Source organism: Fukomys damarensis, unplaced genomic scaffold (genome assembly GCF_012274545.1).
Source record: "Fukomys damarensis isolate Sample0158 unplaced genomic scaffold, DMR_v1.0_HiC HiC_scaffold_7, whole genome shotgun sequence".
NCBI lineage: Eukaryota > Metazoa > Chordata > Mammalia > Rodentia > Bathyergidae > Fukomys > Fukomys damarensis.
The window spans coordinates 40650606-40668591 of NW_022900919.1; positions in this window are offsets into that span (position 1 = coordinate 40650606).

The following is a 17986-nucleotide window of genomic DNA, read 5'->3' on the forward strand; positions in this document are numbered from 1 at the left end:
AATAATGAAAATTACAGTCCTTTGAACAGGGCAGAAAAGGACATTAAGTGTACTCCTGACCCATAAAGTAGGATAAATTTGAATCATCTGTAGGAAAATGGATGCACTTTGAGACCATAATGCTGAGATAAATCAGACACAGGTTAAATATCACACAGTTTTCTTATATGAGAAACCCAAGGTATAAATAATTTAAAGAGCAAAATAAAAGCGAGATGATGGGACTTTGTGGAGATGGGGAAGGGAATCTGAGGATGGGAGAGCTGAGAGGAAAGGGAGGAGAAAGGGTAGAAAAAGGATCGAGATAAAATCCCATCTCAGATTCAGGGAAAAAGCAATGGTAATTATCTTTCTCCAATACTGAAAAATTAAAATAAAATATTAGCAAGATCTGGGACCAAACCCTTACTGCACAAATGGGCAATTAGAAATGGAAGGTGAGGGCCAGGGATTTAGCTGAGTGGTGCTGCTGCCTGCCTCGCAAGCTTAAGGTCCCGAGTTCAATCCCCAGTGCCAAAAAAAAAAAAAAAAAAAAAGCGGAAGGTGAGAAAGTGAGTCCCAGCTCAACGACTCAGACTGTGTGTGACCCTCCCTGCTTCCCTCTGCCCTGACGTGTGTTGTCAAATACGTTTCTCCCTCTCCTCAGGGCGTTGCTGGGCTGAGTTCCACAGACCGCCTCCCCAGGGGCTATTCCCAAAGAGCCCGCTTAGGCCACCCAAACTACGAGCCTGTGTTTGACATCATTGCGACGTCCCCCGCCCTTTCCTTTCTCAGCTCACATTCTAGCGTCTACTGGTTTCTTCCGGACAGGCACCCACGAAGGATCTTTCCCGGGACCCTGGGAACTAACTGTGGCTCCCGGATTTGAGGATTGCCGTCCAGAATATTGTATTTTTCTGAGTTTGTGTTAAAAGTTACATATGTGAACAGCAAGGAGCCTCCTGATTGATCCTTGTAAGTAATTTTAGGTGACTCCTTAGTGGTCAGAGTTTGCCAAGGGCTCCAGCCCCATTAGTGGATGACCTGTCTGTCTCTGAGGGGCTCAGTGACCAAGGAGGGTCTCAGTTACCCTTTGCCAGTATTTCCAGGCAAGGAAGTTGATCCAGGTGACTTCAAAAATCCTTTCCAACCCAAAGAACTCTGGTTATCAAGGGGGAACGAAAGCATCAGTTGTTATAAATAAACTCATTTGCTGTCTTGTCCTCATTTCTGGAGTGCCTATCCTGAGTTATCAGCTTCCTGTCTCACCTCTGTCCACCCTTTGGATTTCACTCTCTCCTCTTCTGCACCCTCAAGACAGCCTCTGTCAAGGTCGGGGGAGACCCAGCTTTCAGCTTCAACTAGCAGTCAGGGTCTGAGCGACTCTGCTGGGTCCTGCACCCCAGCTCTCCATCTGCCCCTGCATCCTGGAGTTGCCAGCAGAGGGCGCAGTAAGGAGTGGTGAAGAGAATGCATTATCTGTCAAAGTCCCCGAGAAAACAGAAGCCTCTGTGTCTGGCCGTGTGTCTTGTGATCCCGGCTGACCTGCCCTTGGTTCCTTCCACCCTCTGTGGTCATCTCTCCCCGAATCCCCAGCCCCTTGCCCGATACTCATGACACCAGCTATTCCCTGAGCCCATCACTCAGATGCTGTGAGAATGGAGGGCGGGGCTGTGGATACCGACGGCCTCAGAGTTAGACTCCCCAGCAAGCTACCTTTGAGCAGCTACTTATTACTGATACAGCATTCGGCTGTTTGTCTATTGGGTAAAAATTATAATGTCCTGCTACTTTACGTAGAAGACCCCAAAAATTCCACCAAAAGTTTCTAGATTTAATAACCAAATTCTGCAGTGTAACTGGATAGAAGCACACAACCAGCGTACTTAGAACACAACTGAGAGTTTTAGATTTCCCTGACCTTTTAATGTGATGGCTACTACTTTAGAATGTCAAAACAATTGACCCAGATGGGCAAAACGTCATTAAGAATGAATGCGCTTGAATTAAGAAATATTTTATTTTCCTTGGGGTCTTCGAGAGCTTAGAGAGAAATAGAAGCCATAGTAAAATAATAGAGAGCAGACTGCTGCAATTAAATGTGATTTACCCTGACTTAAGTATCACTTTCAGACAGTGTCAAATTAAAGCATTTAAGGGGATTGTTGAAAAAAACAGACTTTCTTCTTATCTAAGTGAAATGCTGGCACGGGCCACCTCCAGAGAGAAACTGCCAGCTGCTGCTTTATGTGCTTGGTGTGTTTGTGCCTAACGCCCCTCGGAGGCTTTGAATCTCACAGTCTGCAGAACGGTCACCTCATTAAGACTGCACGGAGGCTCCCTTGTAGACGATGGTGTGACCATCAACCTGCCTGTGTTGCCCGAATCACAATCCAGAAACACGAGTTATTTTCAAAGACACATTTATGGAGCCATGAATTTTCTGTGTTTTCTAGAAAAAAAATAACTCCAGGAAAAACAGAGGGATGATTTTTTTAAAAAATCAGTTTATTTCATCAATGTTTTTTCTTTCAACTGTCAGGAGCTAAAAATTCTGGAAGTCTGACCTTCTCGTTGCTGTAAAATGCAAGAAATTCAAAATATAATTTATTTTAGCATTGACAATCCTTACAATTAGAGCTTCAACGGATCTGTGTAAGTATAGATGATATGGATATACAAATAGGTGTCAAAATAGGAAAATTTTAGTCTAATGTGCAAATTTTGAAAAATAATGCACACACAGAGAAAATTAGCATCATTTATTCCAGGCTATTGTCAAATCTTACTGTGGCTCAAGTGCCTAAAGTTTTATTTCCCAGGAGAAAAATAATGTGGAGATTCATAAACAGTGGCCATAAAAAAAGAAAATTTTCTAAGTGTCAGGAACTGTGGTGAATTGCAGTTAACAGGTTATGTGAACAAATGAAAATATGTCAAAAATGAGGATATGGAAAGTTTATTTATTTAGGTACTGAGGATGGAACGCAGCTACATCCCTAGCCCTTCTTATTTTTTCATTTTGAGATTTTGAGACATGTTCTTATTAAGTTGCTCAGGCTGGCCTCAAACTTGCTATCTTCCTGCCTTAGACTCCCAAGTAGCTGAGATTAACCATCACATCCAGTTTGGAGAGTTTATCAATAACCATTTATACTAGGTTTTTAAAATTAGTACATGTTTGAAATGCATAAGGATTATATTCATAGTGGGGAGTCTGTGTACATACATAACACTTTTTTTGGTTTTGTTTTGTTTTTTGAGACAGTTTTGCTGTGTAGTCCAGGTTAGCCTTGAACTTACTATATAGCCCAGGTTGGCCAAAAACTCACTTTGATCCTCCTGCCTCAGCTTCTTGAGAGCTGGAACATAACACATCTTAATTCATTTTTGTTCCTTTTCCCTCCACTCCCTCCCTCTCTCTCTCTAACTCTTGATTCCCTTCCCATTTGCAAAAGCTCTATTTCCATTTTTTAATGTAAAACTTTAATCCTTTTCTATAACACTTCTCTCTAAGCAAGTGAAATCTGTATTTTATATGTATACATTTGTGTATGACATTCCTTTATTATTGATATATCATTCAGTTGTTTGTCTGTTGGTTAAAAATTATAATGTCCTGCTACTTTACATAGAAGACCCCAAAAATTCCATCAAAAGATTTCTAGATTTAATAACCAAATTCTGTAGTGTAACTGGATACAAAGTTAACACTCAAAAAATCAGTAGCTGGGCCCAGGGATTTGGCTCAGTGGCTCTGCAGCTTACCTCCTAAGGGCCCGATTTCAACGCCCAATACCAAACAAACAAACAAACAAAAAATCTGTAGCTCTGTAGCTTTCTTGCACACACATAACAAATTTACAAAGTGAGAAATTAGTGAAACAATACCTTTCATAATACCATCAAAAAAATACTTAGGAATCAATCTCACAAAGGAAGTAAACAATCTTTACATTGAAAATTACAATACTCTGAAAAAAAGAGATTGAAGAGGATATCAGAAAATGGAAAGAGATCTCTTGCTCATGGGTAGGAAGAACCAATATAGTGAAGATGGCCACACTCCAACAATTGTTATACAGTTTTAATGCAATCCCAATCAAAATACCACTAGCACACCTCACAGAACTAGAGAAAGCATTCCTAAAATTGATTTGGAATCAAAAGAGACCTAGAATAGCAAAAACAGTTCTGGGCAGGCTGGAATTTAGCTCAGTGGTGCTGTGACTGCCTTGTAAACATACGATCCTGAATTGGATCTCTGGTAAAAAAAAAAAAAAAAAAATTCTGGGCAACAAAGGCAATGATGCAGTAGGCATCAAAATCCTTGACTTGAAATTATACTACACAGCTACTGTGATTAAAAAAATAAAAAAAACCAGCACGATACTGGCAAAAAAATAGACCCAACCATCAATGGCAGACCAGAGTTGCAGAAAGAACCCAAAACACACGCAGCTCCACATCTTTGTCAAAAGGGCCAAACATATTCACTGGAAGGAAGATAGCCTTTTTAATAAATGGTGCTGGAAAAACTGGCTTTCTACATGCCAAAGACTAAAACTAGACCCACATCTCTCACCATGCACTAAACTAAAGTCAAAATCAATCAAAGATCTAAACATTAAAACATAAACAAGATCTGTCATGTAAAGGTACAAGATCCCAATGATAAATGTAACTGTACTGCATACTTAAAAAGTACCAATAATCTCAATAAAAAAGCTTTTGCACAGCAAAAGAAATCACCAACAAAGAGACAACCCACAGAGGGGGGAAAAATTTTTTTGCCAATGGTTCCCAGACAAAGGCCTAATATCTCGAACATATAAAGAATTTTTAAAAATCAGCCCACTCAAATTTAAAGACCCAATCCAAAATAGGGCATCTGAGATGAATACACACACCTCAGAGGAAGAAGTAGAAACAGCAAACAAATACATGAAAAATGTTCAACATCACAGATCATTTGAGAGATGCAAATTAAAACAATGCTGAGATTCCATCTCACTCCAGAAGGAATGGCTGTCATCAAAAAATCAACCAATAACAAATGCTGATGGGGCTGGAGGGAAAAGGAATTCTTCTCCATTGTTGGTGGGAGTGCAGACTGGTGCAATTGCTGTGGAAATCAGTGTAGAGATACCTCAGACAACTAGGACAAGAGGTCCCATTTTACCCAGCTGTTCCGCTGCTGGGTATCTACCTAAAATAATTAAAAGCATCATACCACAGTGATATATGTGCACCCATGTTCACAGCAACATAGTTTGTAATAGCTAAATCTTGGAAACAGCCTAATTGCCCACCAATTGATGAATGGATAAGAAAGATTTTTAAATATATATAATGTAGTATTGTTCAGCCATAACGGAGGATAAACTTGAAACATTTCTAGGTAAATGGATGCACCTTGAGAACATACTCTTAAATGAAATAAATCAAACACACATGTGTAAATATCACATTGTCTTGTAAATGTCACATTGTGAAACTGAAAGTGAAAATAAGGGCTAAAAAGAATAACAAATAGGGCCGGGGATGTAGCTCAGCGGCACAGCTCCTGCCCAGCAAATAAAATAGAAAAGTGGAAAAAAAAAGGCCCTTAAAAAAAGAATAATAAATATTGTGAAATAGGAAGTTGTTCAAAATTAAATAGAATGTTAAATTCTTTGTCAATACTTACAATATTTTATGCAAAAAGGTGTAGTATTATTAGGACGTGAGCTGAGAGGTTAGCAAATAAAAATATATTCTTTTAAGATCATGATAATAAAATTACAATATCCAACCTTACTGAAGTGGGTGAGGGGAAAAGATGCAGACCCAGTTATCTCTGGAAGCCCTGATACTAAAATTAAAGAGAACTGTGCATGGGTTCCATACAGTGTCCATCAGGTTGTTTCCCATGGGTCACAAGTCAACAATTCAGATATGGCTCTTCATCTGTATGCAACTGAACACTGGAGTAAATGGATGGCAAACAGTGGAAGGCAGAGTTCTCATTTCTGAGTGAAGCTTCAGATAAGCAGAGGCATTAAGAAGGTAGAAGGATCCATGCCGCAATGGACCATGTAGGAGACATCATGTTTCTCTTAATACAGGAACAGAATGTTCCCCACACAAACCTGCATGTGTAACACACACACACACACACACACACACACACACACTCACCTCCTTGCTCCATGAGGTGACACATGAGGACACAGTGCCTTATAGAAACAACACTCAGTAGTGTGCCTAGTGCCTGGATCTTAGTTCCTGATGCTACTCTCCAGGAAAAGGAAACAGCTCCTGGGACAAATGGCTGATTCTAGGACTAGGGCAGATGGCCCTTGAGCATCCTAAATGCAAGGAAGTTTTTTTGGAAGGAAAAGAAGGGGGGAGGGGGAGGAGGAAGAAGAAGAAGAAGAAGAGGAAGAGGAAGGCTGAGGAAGGAGGAAGAAGAAGAGGAGGAAGGAGAAACAAAAGCATTGATGGGAATATATCAAAGGACACAGTGACCAATTAAAAGAGCTCAGCACCAAAGCCAGCACAACTGGATCAATAAAATAAATGAAGTAGTATTTGATTATAACCCCCAAAATAAAATATACATGGGTTCATACTTACATACATAAACTACTGAATAAATTAATTGCTAGGGGCAGTGAAGTAAATATCCCATGTAGAAGCCTAAATAATTCATTCAGAGGCTCTGCCCTCAAAGAGGAGAACATAAATTCTCACTACTCAGGTGCGGACAGCACAGAGAGATCACAGCACAGGAAAGGTCCTGGGGAAGCAAAAGTCTGACAAGTGCTTCCTCCATCAACATCGACAATGACAGGTGATCCAGATCTTGTGTTCCCTCAGGAGCCCTTTACCTCTGTGATTTTCCTCCCTGCAACTATTAATCATTATCTACTCCTAAGACAGACATTAGGCAAAGTTTCACAGAGGGACATCTCATGACACATTTGACCCCGGCACCTCAAACCTATTAAGATCACCAAAAACAGGGACCTCAGAGCCCCCTCTGCCACGCAGCCTGGCCCAATCTACTGGCCTCCTCCATAGCTGCACCTTTCCCTGAGGGCACAATTGATTGCCCCAACCCAGCACCAGGAGGGTAGCCATGGGGCACTGCTGAGCACCCCCCCTAGTCTCTCAGATCCCCTGATTGTTCCAGTCCTTGGACACACTCTGCAGAGGCATGGCTGGCTGTAAAGGGTGGTGATTGATAGTATTGTGTTCCTGATTGTATCGACTGGGATAAAGGATAAGGATTGATTTGATGAGTTGTTTTCTCAATTATGAAAATGAGAATGTCTGTAAGTCATTAGAGGATCAAAGGCTGGAATGCAAGGATATCTGGAAGATTTAATGACCCAGAGATTGAATCAAGGGAAACCCAACAGCAAAAGTAAAGAAGAGAAAACACTTAAGCAAGCCACAAAGACAGACTTCCAGTCAACCAATGGCAAACAGTAGGGCAAAGGAGGATGAAAAGTCTGACAGTGAACATCTAGGACATTCAGAACTCACACCATAGGAAGTAACAAAACTGATCAATCAAGCTCTAGAAAAATTCAAAACAGAAATAATTTCCCAGATAACCATAGAGATGGTGAGCAAAATGAAAGACATGATTTGAGACTCCAGAACAGAAACTGACAAAAAAATAGATGAGCTTAGGAACATGATAGAAACCATGAAGGCCCAGAATAAGAAAGAAATGGACACAATGAACACCCAACATAGGAAAGAAATGGAATCCATTAAACAGATTCAAACAGATATCCAGGAGATTAAAAACTCTATTGAAAGTGTACACAACAGAATAAAAGATTGTGAAGATAGAATCTCAGATATAGAAGATAGGATTTCAGGCAGTGACTGTGAAAAGAGAGGACTCTTAAAAACAGTAAAGGGTCATGAGAAATCGATCCAACAACTCCTAGATGATGCAAAGAAGAATAACATAAGACTGATAGGAATCCATGAAGTAGCAGGAGAAAATGCAAAGGACTTAAAAAAGCTGTTCACAGAATTAATGACAGAAAACTTCCCAAACAGAGGGGAAGAATTTGACATACAGATAAGCGAGGCATATAGGATTCCAACTAGCCAGGATAAAAAAAATATATACACCTAGACATATAATAATTAAGATCCCAGAAAGCCAACAGAAGAACAAAATACTACAAGCAGTAAGAGAAAAGAAACAAATCACATGCAAAGGAAAGCCCATCAGAATCACAGCAGACTTTTCAACACAAACCCTCAGGTCAAGGAGAGCCTGGAGTGAGGTATTTCAAGTCCTAAAAGAAAACAACCTACAACCAAGACTGATGTATCCTGAAAAACTCTCTTTCAAAATGGATGGAGAAATAAGATACTTCCATGACAAAGAACACTTGAGAAATTTCATGAATACTAAACCAGCACTACAAGGAATTTTAAACAATATCCTAGAAAAAGACAATGAAGATCACAACACCATGAGGCCCAACAGAGCAAATCAAATAGGCAAGGCAAGAAACTAAAAGGAGAGGACAAAAAATAAAGAGTCAACAAAAGGCCAATAACATGACAATAATAAGTCAGTACATATCAGTCATAACTATCAATGTCAATGGCCTCAACTCACCAATCAAGAGAAATAGATTGGCAGAATGGATTAAGAAGCAAAACCCAACAATATGTTGTATACAAGAAACACACCTAGTGCAAAAAGAAGCCCATAGACTGAAAGTGAAAGGATGGAAAACACTTCTCGATGTGACAGGAGCCCAGAAAAAAGCAGGGATAGCAATGTTATTCACAGACAAAGCAAATTTTAAACCAAAACTGATTAAGAGAGACAAAGAAGGCCACTACAACCTTGTAAAGGGAACAATCCAAGAGGAAGAAATGACAATCATAAACATATATGCACCAAATATAAATGCCCCCAACTATATAAAACAAATATTAAGTAACATGAAAAACCAAATAAGCACTAATACAACTGAGGTGGGGGGTCTGAATACTCTACTATCACAAATAGATCATTTAGGCAAAAAAAATCAACAATGAAATACTAGAACTGAACCAAGCTTTTGAACGCATGGACTTCTTAGATGTCTATAGAGCGTTCCACCCCACAAAATCAGAATATGCATTCTTTTCAACTGAACATGGGTCATTCTCCAAGATAGTTCACATACTAGCTCACAAAGCAGTTTTGAATAAATGTAAAAGAATTGAAGTTATTCCTTGTATATTATCAGATCACACTGAAATAAAGCTGGAGATCAATAGCATAAGAAACTGTAGGAATTTCACAAACACATGGAAATTGAACAACACTCTCCTGAACAATCAATGGATCACAGAGGAAATTAAAGAAGAAATCAGAAAGTTTTTACAAATAAATGAAAATGCCAATACAACATACAAGAATCTATGGGACACAATGAAAGCAGTTCTATGTGGAAATTTCATAGCACTGAATGTCCACATTAGGAAAACAGAGCAAGCTCAAATAAACAACCTAACGATGACTCTTAGACTCCTAGAAAAACAAGAGCAAGAAAAAACCCAAAGCTCAAACAAGAGAGGAAATTATAAAGATTAGAGCAGAAATTAATGCAATGGAAACTAAGAAAATGATACAAAAAATAAATGAATCAAAGAGTTGGTTTTTTGAAAAATAAATAAAATTGATAAACCCTTAGCAAAACTTATCAAAAAAAGGAAAGAAAAGGCTCAGATTCATGCAATCAGGAATGAAAAAGGTGAAGTCACAACAGATCCCACAGAAATCCAGAGGGTCATTAATATCTACTTTGAGAACCTGCACTCTAATAAAATGGAAAACACAGAAGAAATGGACAGATTTCTAGATACTTATGAATTACCAAAGTTGAATGAAGAAGATAAAAACATTTTAAACACCCCAATTATAATCAGTGAAATTGAAAATGTAATTAAAAACTTACCAACAAAGAAAAGCCCAGGTCCTGATGGATTCACTGCTGAATTTTATAAGACATTTAGAGAAGAACTACTGCCATTACTCTTCAGACTTTTCAATGAAATTGAAAGGGAAGCAATACTTCCAAATTCATTCCTGGAAGCAAGTATCACTTTGATTCCCAAACCAGGGAAAGATGTAACTGAAAAATAGAACTACAGGCCAATCTCCTTAATGAATATAGATGCAAAAATCCTCAATAAGATACTAGCAAACAGAATACAGAGGCTCATCAAGAAGATCATACATTCTGACAAAGTCAGATATATTCCAGGGATGCAAGGATGGTTCAACATATGTAAATCAATAAATGTAATACACTATATTAACAAAGTCAAGGGCAAGAATCACATGATCTTCTCAATAGATGCAGAAAAAGCATTTGATAAATTCAACACCCATTCATGATAAAAGCTCTGCAAAAAAATTGGAATAGATGGTCTATATCTCAACTTAATAAAGGCTATCTATGAAAAACCAACAGCCAACATCATATTAAATGGGCAAAAACTGAAAACCTTTATGTTAAAATCAGGAATAAGACAAGGATGCCCACTATCACCACTCCTCTTCGATATACTTCTGGAAAAAATTAGCCATAGCAATTAGACAAGAGAAAGGAATTAAAGCAGTAAAGATAGGAAAGGAAGATATTAAACTGTCATTATTTGCTGATGATATGATACTCTACATTGAAGACCCAAAAAACTCTGCCAAAAGACTTCTTAACTTAATAGACACTTTTAGCAGAGTAGCTGGATACAAGGTCAACACCCCAAAATCAATAGCCTTCATGTACACAAATAACAGACTCACTGAATGAAAATTAGGGAAACAATTCCTTTCACAATACCACCCCAAAAAATGAAGTATCTGGAAATCAATCTAACAAAAGAAGCAAAAGGCCTCTACACTGAAAACTACAGCACTCTGAAAAAAGAGATCGAGGAGGATATAAGAAAATGGAAAGATGTCCCCTGCTCCTGGGTAGGAAGAATCAACATAGTGAAAATGGCCATACTACCAAAACTGCTGTACAGATTCAATGCAATACCAATTGAAATCCCAATATTATACTTCACAGAACTAGAAAGAAGAATCCAAAAATTCATTTGGAACCATAAGAGACCTAGAATAGCAAAAGCCATCCTAGGCAACAGACACATGGCAGTGGGTATAACAATTCCCAATTTGAAACTATACTACAAAGCCACTGTGATAAAAACAGCATGGTACTGGCAAAGAAACAGACCTAAGGATCAGTGGAACAGATTGGAAGACACAAAAACAACTCCAGATGTACTCAGCTACCTCATCTTTGACAAAGGAGCTGACCATCCCCACTGGAGGAAAGATATCCTCTTTAATAAATGGTGTTGGAAAAACTGGATCTCAACATGCCAAAGATTAAAAACTAGACCCTTATCTGTCACGATGCACTAGATTAAAATCCAAATGGATTAAAGATCTAAATATAAAAACAGAAACACTAAACTTACTGGAATATAAGTTGGGCATAACTCTTGAAGACACTGGCATAGGAAAAGACTTTATGAACAAATCCTCAGTAGCTCGGGAACTAGCAGAATCAACAACTGGGATCTCATCTTATTAAAAAGCTTCTGTACTGCAAAAGAAACCATCAGCAGAACTAAGAGACAACCTACAATGTGGGAAAAACTTTTTACCAGCTGCTCCTCAAAGGACTATTATCTAAAATACACAAAGAACTCAAAACAATCAGCCCCCTCAAATATAAAGACCAGATTCAGAAATGGGCATCTGAAATGAATAGACATTTCTCGGACAAAGAAATAAAAGCAGCAAGTAAATATATGAAAAAATGCTCCACATCACTGGTCATTCAAGAGATGCAGATGAAAACAACATTGAGATTCCACCTCACCCCACAAAGAATGGCTGCTATCAAGAAATCACACAACAACAAATGTTGGCACAATTGTGGGGAAAAACAACCCTTCTCCATTGTTGGTGGGAGTGCAGACTGGTGCAACCACTATGGAAATCAATATGGAGATACCTCAAAGAGCTGGGACTAGAGGTTCCATTTGACCCAGCCATCCCTCTGGTGGGTATCTTTCCAAAAGAATTAAAAGAATCATGCCACAGTGACATATGCGCACCCATGTTTATAGCAGCACAGTTTGTAATAGCTAAAACTTGGAAACAGCCCATCTGCCCCTCAGTTGGAAACCGGATAAAGAAGATGTGGTTTTTCTATAAAATGGAATACTACTCAGCCATAAAGAATGAGAAAGTAGATTCATTCAGAGGTAAATGGGTACATTTTTAGGATATACTCCTAAGTGAAATAAATAAGTCGCACATGTGTAAATACGAAATAGTTTCTCTGGTGTGAAAAACTATAATAGTACACAAGATCCTAATAGGATGGTTGAGTGTGAAGTGGGAAGAAAAGGGCTAAAGGTGTAGGGAAAGGGGAAAGGGTAGGGGCAAGGAAATAAGGGAAAAGAAAAAATATGAGAAAATGAAAAAATGGAAATAAAGAGTTTGTTAATGGGGAGGGGAGGAGGGGGTGAAAGGAGGGCAGGGACAAGGGGAAAAAATGTGAACCAAGACCTGTCCTGTGAAGGTACAGGATCCCAGTACTGAATGTAACTGTATTGTAGACCTAGATTGTACCAATAAACTCAATAAAAAGAAAAAAAATCTCCAAAAACAAGGGGTTTCTGAGAAACTGTCACAGCCAAGAGAACCTGAGGAAAGGTGAGGGCTAAACATAATGTGGGGTCCCAGATGGGACCCTAACACAGAAGAAGGACACGAAGTGAGAACTAAGGACATCGAGGAAGGCGCAGACGAGCACCAGTCGTTAGTGTGGGTATTGGTTCAGGAAGTGTAACAAGCACATCATAGTAATGCAAGGTGCTAGCTATAGATAATATAAAAACTTTCTGTATTATTAACTCAGTTTCTTCTAGGTCCAAAACTGTTCTGAAAGTTTAATATTAAAAAATCAAACGAAACAGTATGGGCTATAGGCTGGATGCAAATTCAAAGCCTGTAGAATTATATGGCAATAAATTCAGTAGCATTGATTTGCCCTTTTGTTAGCAAGGTTTTAATGTTCTTTTTTTTTTTTTTTTACCAGGAATTGAACTCAGGACCTTGTGCTTGAGAGGCAGGCACTAAAAGCACTGAGCTAAATCCCCAGCCCCAAAGTTTTAATTTTCTGCAAAGCTTTTTGATGGACTAATTTAGAAACATTGCATTTTCCCAGTGTGATCTTACACTGTCCGAGAAGCATAATGAGTGATCGGTGCCACTTTTCAACATTGCGAGTTGCCTCAGCTCTATAAACCTGTGAACCCTCACCATGAGAAACCTCCTCCTTCTCCTCCTCCTTTTTGTGGGGGGTGGTCCTGGTTTTAGAATTGAACCCAGAGCCTTCATACCTTTCTAAATATTTTACATCCCAACCCTTTTTTATATTTTATTTGGAGATAGGGCCTTGCTAAGAAACTGAGCTGCCCAGGATGGGCTCAAATTTGAGATCTTCCTGCCTCTGCCACCCAGACTATTAGCGTTATAGGTGCATTTCACCATGCCTCGTTGGTATTGCTGAACTCAGTACAGCACAGTAAGGTCTGAGGAAGAGAATAGCATAGAATAAATCATGCTTAAATTCTACACTTCTAGGACAGACCTAGGCCTGCTCCTGGGGCTGCACACAGTCACAAAGGTGTGATCTGGGAAGGAATTCTGGGTCTCCAAGTTTGAATGTTTGAATACCAGGGGCAAAGGGACGAGATTGGTCCTGTTGGTCTCAGGTTTCCCAGGCAGAATTTCCCAAGTCATCATCAGATCTGGTCCTGATCTGCCATTCCATTTTCCCCTCCGTTGCTTTTCCTTTGGCTTCTGCTTTTCTACTTTATTCAGGGTGGGGGGTGCTGGAAGGCACAGGACGTCAAGTTCACTTTCCTTTCAGTTTTATTTCCTTTGGCAGCCAGTCGGTAGCTGCTGGGAGGATGAGAACCCACGTGCAGGAGGCATGATGGACGGTGACTGCTGGCCTATGGCTTCCCCTGTGCAGCCCTGGTTTGGGATACCTGGGCATACTGAGGGCCCCTCCCACTTCCTGGATTTTGCTATGGGGGCTGACTCCCTTGGAGGTGTGCCGGGAAAGCCCAGAGAGAGGACCAACACTGCAGGGGCATCCAGGTGACAGCAGGCTTTTCCCCAGCCCTGTGGATCATCTCACACATGGTCATTCAGGTGAGTGCCAAGACAGGAGAGAGGGGGGACTTCCTTCTAAGTCTTGGCTCTTCTTATGTGTCACCTTTGTCCTAGAGAGTGGGAACAACCATCCAGCCCTCCTCTGCTCGCTAGACTGGGTGTTAGGGTTTAGATCTAAATGTCCCCCGAGAGCCTCACACACTCATAGGCTGGGCTTTGGGGATTATTCCGGTTTACAGCTGACTGTTAGGAGATGGGGTGTGGTCAGAGAGGTGGTTCACGGGGCCTCGCCTGAAGCTCCATCTCCCGCCCTGTTCCTCCCTCCACTTCCTGCTTCCCCCCCATGCCGTGAGCACCCAGAGCAGCTTCTCCGTGAGGCCCCTGTGCCTTGCTGCCTGGTCTTGGAGCAGCTGACTATAGATTGCAACCTCTACAAGTTGTGATTCCAAAGTTGTAGGTATTAGGTATTTTGTCCCAGCAACAAAGAAAGTAGTGAAGATACTGTGACAAATGAGCACCATCACAGCCACACAAAGTGCCATGTCCTCAGCTCCCAGGGACTCTTCCCAAGTCCCCCAATCTTTCCTATCTTTATCTGATATTTGTGGACACAGTTGGAAGAGGGAGGTGCTTTTGTAGTCAGCGCATGTCAGGAGGTTGAGGGTTCTAAATGTCTGGGAAAATCGAGCAAAGACACGCAGTCTGATTTCTGTTCTCCTCCTTGCCTCTCTGGCCTCCAGCACAGCCCACCCTGTGTCGGAAAGGCCCGTTGTAGAAAATCACAGGGTGCCAAAAGCAGATGAGGCTCAGGCATGCCGCCCAACAGATGGTTTGCTCTGTGTACCAGCCAAGGGCCAACGTGGCAGACAGGAGCTGCTGTCTGTGTCTTCAGAGGGAGTTGTAATACAGAATAATTGCAGGATGGCAGGAATCCTTGGTCCAGTTCCACCCAACACACGCTTCAGACATCGTGTCGCAGAGGTTTGGATACACAGCCTTCCCTGCTCCCCCTCCAAGCCGGAGCCACCTGAGCAGAATGTTAAGAAGGACCCGGGGCCCGGGCAGGAGCCTGTGATGGGCCATTTTATGGTGTCAATTTAGCTAGCTAAGGGATATGCAGGGACTGGTAAGACGTTATTTCTGAGTGTGTCTGTGAGGGTGTTTCCAGGAGAGGTTAGTGTTGGCTGTGGCCTTCACCACTGTGGTGGGCATTGTGCACCAGGGGCCCCATAGAAGCAAAGGGTAGAGGAAGGGTGACCTTGCTCTCCTGCTCGACCTTGTATATCCATCTTCTCCTGTCCTCACAGCTTGACTTCTGGGCCTTTGGATTCCTGGACTTACTTGAACCGAATTCTACCGCTAGCTTTTCTGGTTCTGGAGCTTGTAGCTGGCAGACCAAGGAACTTGGTTACCTCCATAATCTCACGAGCTGCTTACCATCATACACATCTTTTGCTTCTGCCCATCTGTCTCCTGTTGGCTCTGTTCCCCTAAGCGGGGCCTCTGAAGTGGAACAAGAAAGTGGCACAGTGGAAGGCAGCTTGGGAAGGCAGACAGGGCTGCAGATTCTGGCCCTTCAGCTTGGTGAGTTATTTGACTTTCAGAAGCTTTCACCTTCCAACTGCAACTGAACCTGAAAAGCCTGGGTTGAAGGGCCAGGAAAGGCTCTCGTCTCAGGCCCCATTGTGCCGAGCCCTGAGAGGAGCCGAAGTCAGTGGGGGACTCTTCCTCCCTCACCCACCTCCACAACCCCTTCACGCTACAACAGTGGCTACCTGAGAACTCAAGAATTCCAGACCCAGCTTCCGCCTGCCCTATGTGTATTTTTGCTGTTAAAGTGTCAGCCACAGTCCCGGGGCACTGAAATCATCATCAAAAACATCCTGGGCTACAAAGGAGTTGGCACCGAGGACGAGGAAGCCTGTGTTGGGCAGGGGCCTCAACTCTGGAGACAGCATGTGCCATGACTGTTGTGGCTGGGCTTCTTCATCCATAAGATGAGACCGGGCCTCAAAGGTGGCTGTGTGTCAATATGACAGCGTGGATCACAGCACTGCACTGACCCTGGAACTGTTGAGTAAACAGCACACATAGCCACCTAGAAAAAAAGTGGAGGCTGAAGGAATGTGGGGGCATTGGGGTGTGCTGGGTGAGGGTCAAATCCCAGGACTGTGCATGCCGGGCAAGCGCTCTGCTGCTAAGCTGTACCCCGTCCCATCCAGGCTTGTCTATAAGGAATTGTGCCTGCCCGGGTGGCTCCTGTGTGAGCTTGCGGAGGAGCAGGCTGCGAGTTTCCTGCTAACTGCTGGGGGTGGAAGGTCGTGGGAGCTGGTGGCAGAGGACAGCTCTGTGTTTGTCCCTGTGCCCAGAGAGCTCTGTCACTGAGGACCAGGGTTCTTAGGAGCTGGTGGGCAGGAAGGGACATGTCTGGACCTGGGCTGGAGCAGGTCTTAGGGCACCTGGGTGTCTCTTGGGCCTGGGGCCCCTGCAGTATGGGCAGCTGGGCACTCAGAGCTCTATGGGGTGGTAGTAGAGGGGCACAGTCTCGGCCCCAAGGAACAGCCAGCCTTGGAGGTGCTGCTGCCCACTGAAGGGAGGATGCTTGGGCCTGTTGTTTCTATTTAGGAGGGGGGAAAATGTATTTACCAGTACAATTCTACCTCCCTCTCACATTCTGCAAAAACCAGCAGAACACAAACAAAGTTGAAATTGTTTCCTTTTCGCTTATTCCCAGTTTTGGGGGGTGGAACTGAGTCAAGGAATGTTTAATTTTTATAATATATTTAGTTTCAGGGATGGAGAGGGAGTGTTCCGGAAATATGAAACCCCCAAAACCTGATTTTCCATATGTCTTGGCTGGAAACAAGAGCAGGACCTGCTAATTTGGTTTTGTTCCAGAATAGCACCTCAGAAAGGTTTTCACCAGAAAGCCCTGTGTCTTGGGAGTCACAGCTGTTGTGCAGAGTTTAGCTCAGTTCATTGCTAATTTTTCACAGCACCTTTCTTCTGACAACTATATTTTTATTTTTTTTATTTATTTATTTATTTGTTTATTTATTTATTTATTTATTTTTACTGGAGATTCTTCAAACCTCCTGAGTCAATTTCCTTCCCTTGTGGTAAATGAAAGAAGTTTACAGTACGCTATAGAATAGGGTTGGGGTGATTTTCTCCAAGTACCTTGAAAAAATTGTGTCAAAGACTAACACAAAAATACATAAATAATGGGAGCTGCCATGTTCACTGGGGAATGTGACCAGAGACATGTCCTAAGCAAGACACCTGCTCCCTGCCAGAGAGGCTGACTTCTAGCGGTAAGTAAAGGATTTCTGCTCATGTCCAAGGTACCAGGCTACAACGTGACCTTTTCCTTTGCCATGTACAAAGAATACAATCAAAAGGGAACAAACTCAGAATCTTAGAGAGCAATATAATACCCTCTGTATGATTATAGTACAATTAAGATCTCTCTCTCTCTCTCTCTCTCTCTCTTTGGGTGGGGTATGGAGATTGAACCCAGTGCCTCCATACTGGCCTGTGTCCCCAGATCTTTGTTGTTGTTGTTATTATAATTAATTTTGAGGCATAGTCTGGACTCTAACTTGTGATCCTCTTGCCTCAGCCTCCCAGAATTCCAAGTAGGATTACAAACAAAAACCCCAAGGAGAAGATTACAGAGCAGAATTCAGCTATAACAATGGTGTTTGATATTCTGTAGCCACAAAGCATTTGTTTGGGGTTTATGTCCTCCAGTGGTTTTTGTTTAAAAGACTTTGAGATAAA